A 3,508-nucleotide genomic window follows, 5' to 3' on the forward strand; every position below is an offset into this window, starting at 1 on the left:
AGACTATCAATTTTTGGTATTGTGATGTGAAAAGAGGGGCTTTTCGCTTTTTCGTTGTTAATTACTTGTATGGCACTTGGGTGATTTACATTGTGCTTGGTTTGTGAGATTTCAGAGTCGTGGAACTCAGCTCAAGGATATTCCGAGCGGTATGTTCTCTAAAGTTTAGTTCTCTAAAGCACTTTTGCACGAGCTCTAGAGGTTTATGTCCCTGTGTAATCTTTCGTATTGAATGGTTTCTCTATTTTTTTCTTTTGAATTGAGCAGGTATGTATTCTATATGTGTTTGAATGAGCTGTATTCTATACTTTTCTTGTACCAAGGATATATGAACTTGTTGGTGTTTATCTTTACTTATCTATTTTTGTGCCTTAATGGCAGAAATCCTTTGTATCTGCTTGTGACGATCTCACTTAAGAAATAGGCTAGGTTACCGCATTGTTTCTTTGTCCTTCTCTTTTGGTGTGTTTTGTTTTCTGACTAGGATTTGGTTTTATTTCAGATTTTTATCTCTATAGTTGGTTATTTACTTTATTTGTTTTAGACTTATCTGTTTAGAAAGCTTAGTCACAATCTAATGAGACAACACGTGCCATTCACTCCTTCATTCCTGTGCCTTTCTTTTTCTCAACGAGAAACATCATGCCTACTTCCTCTTCCACCGCTTCTTTTGCCTCAAAGACTGACCTCCATTCACTCACCCAAAGGTCAAAATCTACACTTTTCCAATAGCTTCAGAGAGATTGCTGTGAAACCCACCGACCTCGAATTGAATTCCTTGGTTACTTGCAGCTATCTCTAGTAAGTCAAATTTTCCATCTTCTAAAACCCACTCCTTCTGTTTCTGCCTTTCTTTGATTTTGGGTTTAATTTTGTCGAAAATTTGGTTTAGGTGGTTGGAATTGCTGATTATCGAGTGGGTATTAGCATTTTGATTTGGGTTGCCGCTTGTAGCAGTGGATTGGGGTTTTGTTAGCCGCTGAACTAAGGCTTGAGGTAGGGAAAACAAAACTTTCTTATAGCTTAGTTTCTAATCTGGTGTGTACGTAGTGAGTGTGATTGCTTTGGAATGTTTTCTTTACCAATTGTTTTGAGATTATTGTTTTGGGTATTATTTGATTTGTAAGTGGAAATCTTGTTTGTTAGGGAATGCTTTCCCTTCGTGCAGCTTTGATTTCTTTGTTTTGGCATGAATTAATGATGCCTTGTTTCTTATGATCATTACCTCTGTTCTTTCAGTTTTATCTGAATTAGGTTTTGAGCAAAAGTTTTAACAATGATATTTGGAAGCATCTCTCTTTCTCTCCCAATTTTCTCATGTTGTTTAGTCACTGATTTGAATGAAGGAGCAGTTGTGCTCTTCGTTTTTTTATTTATCTTTATTCTTGGCTTTTGGACATCAACATGGAACTAGTTTTTGTGCTATAATTGCTGGAATTCTTCAAAGTTCACACAAGAACTATATTTTGATGTTGTTCTCCTCTTTTAATGCTATGTAGCTAAGGATTTATACATATAGCTACTGCAGGTTCAAGTGTACCTATTGAAGGTGATTGTTAACAAATATATTTTTACTAAGGTTTTGAATTAACGCCTTCCTTACTTACAATCTGTTTCATCCAAACAGTAATTTTCCCATTAGAGCATTGTCTATACTTTATGCTTAATCACCTTCTCTTTTAACTGAAAGTATTGTCTGAAAAAAAAAAAAAAAAAAAGTGCCTTACTCTAATTTCAGTTTTTAACCTCCACTTTAGTCATGACTCAATTCTGGGTTGTGACACTGCTGGTCATCTTCATTGGCTTTTTACTCTTTAAAGCACTATAGGTGCAGCTAGACATCTCGGCCGAATCCGCAATGGCACTGTGAGTGTCAAACTTTGTTCTAATTGTTTAGTGTTCTTGTCCTACCTAATCTATTTGGTTTGCTTACAAGAGGGTTTCAAAGTAGAAGTTAGATATTCAGATTTGGTCAATCATAAGCTATCTAAATATACAAAATTGCATGCTTCCTGCTAATGCTTCACATCAAGTAGGGGTTGGGGGATTTGTCGTCAATGAAAATAATGAGGTATAGTTGCTTCTGTTCTGTTTGCTGCCTTATATGTAACTTTCCTAATTAATATAAATATCCTTCCAAATTGAAAGGATAGCCTAATTCTTATCGCTCCAATTAGATTTGCAATGTTCAACCGGCCAAGCTCTTAGTGACAGGAAGCTAGGACAAGTGATTATCCAACTTTTTATTTAGGTCATTAGTGGGACTCATAGGCAGTAGCCTTGGTACCGATTTCATTAATCAATGTATCAAATATTGATCTTAAGAATAAAATGTATATGTATGAAATTAAAACTACTGGAGGTCAGCAGGTTATCTGTGTGATTGATTCACTCATTTGATGCTAGTATTCTTTTATTTTATTATTTCTCTTCTTAAAAGGATTGGTGTTGCAGATCGTATTCAGGACTCGAGTCTTTCATTGCAATGTTGATTCTTCTGGTAATGTAAGTTTGGAAATCGTAAAGGATGGTTGGAGTCCAGCACTAACGATTACAAAGGTGCTACTAGCAATTCGGTCCATTTTCACAAAACCTGATCCTTGTAAGTTCTTCTATTATACTTTGAGCTTTCTTTGTGGTATTGTTTGTATGCATGTTCTTGTTCTTGGTCTTTGTATAGCAATAGTTTACTTGTAGGACTAAATGTTAGTATTTTGAAGGAACTCATACTGGTGTTAAACATCATCAAAGAAGAAAGCAGCACTCAATTATTTTTTTTTTGTTTCCTGACTTGATCATTGGTTTAAGATAAAATATATTCCCCAATATCAAACTCGTTTAGCACCAACTCCAAATGATCTGTTGCTCGTACTAAGATAAAACATGCACTTTTTTTTTAAAAATATGGTGATTAGTAAGAGATAATGGTCACTGGAAGAAATATTTACCAGATTTTCTCAATATCTTTATAGTTTTGTAATGCTCTGAGCATAGTATGGTGTTCAGTGTTCCTTTTAATATAATATCTGGTGCAAACAAATTGCAGTGCCAACAAGTGCTTAAAGAGCTAGAAGCATGTATCGGTCAATCTTGCTGGGGGTTTCTATATAGTCATAATTGCACTTACTTTTGATTAGTATATATTTGTTGGATTTGATCATCTGCTACAAGCTTGGCCAAGTGGTTGAGACTTGCTGTAAATATATGGGGACAACATCATTGCTGGTAATAAGGCGGAAGTCTGGGGCACGAGTTCTTGTTGTTGTTGTGGACTAGTGAGCTCACTCTCTCTTTTGAAGGCGAGGTTTATGTGTTTTTTGCTGTTATGCCCCAGAAGGTCACTCTGTTTCTTTCTTCCTTGTATATTATAAATTGTTTAATTCTAAAATGCTTGTATATTATGTACATAGTAAGGCATGCATTATCCCTTTTGTTTTCATTGCATTTGTTAATTGTGTCAGGAACTATATGGTGGAATGTTGCATAAAGAGTCTTTGGGAGATCAAGC

General features: G+C 35.3%; 1 long non-coding RNA gene across 2 annotated transcripts; it reads left to right on the plus strand.

Moving 5' to 3' along the window:
• Positions 1 to 666: 666 nt before the first annotated feature.
• LOC133707174 (uncharacterized) lies at positions 667 to 3,508 on the plus strand. Of its 2 annotated transcripts, XR_009844974.1 has the most exons (4): positions 667 to 801; positions 893 to 996; positions 2,455 to 2,602; positions 3,462 to 3,508. It is a non-coding gene; the product is annotated as an uncharacterized LOC133707174 (long non-coding RNA). The 2 variants fall into 2 exon arrangements; XR_009844973.1 differs by having other exon boundaries at positions 2,455 to 3,504.

Source organism: Rosa rugosa, chromosome 4 (genome assembly GCF_958449725.1).
Source record: "Rosa rugosa chromosome 4, drRosRugo1.1, whole genome shotgun sequence".
In the NCBI taxonomy this organism is placed as follows: Eukaryota; Viridiplantae; Streptophyta; class Magnoliopsida; order Rosales; family Rosaceae; genus Rosa; species Rosa rugosa.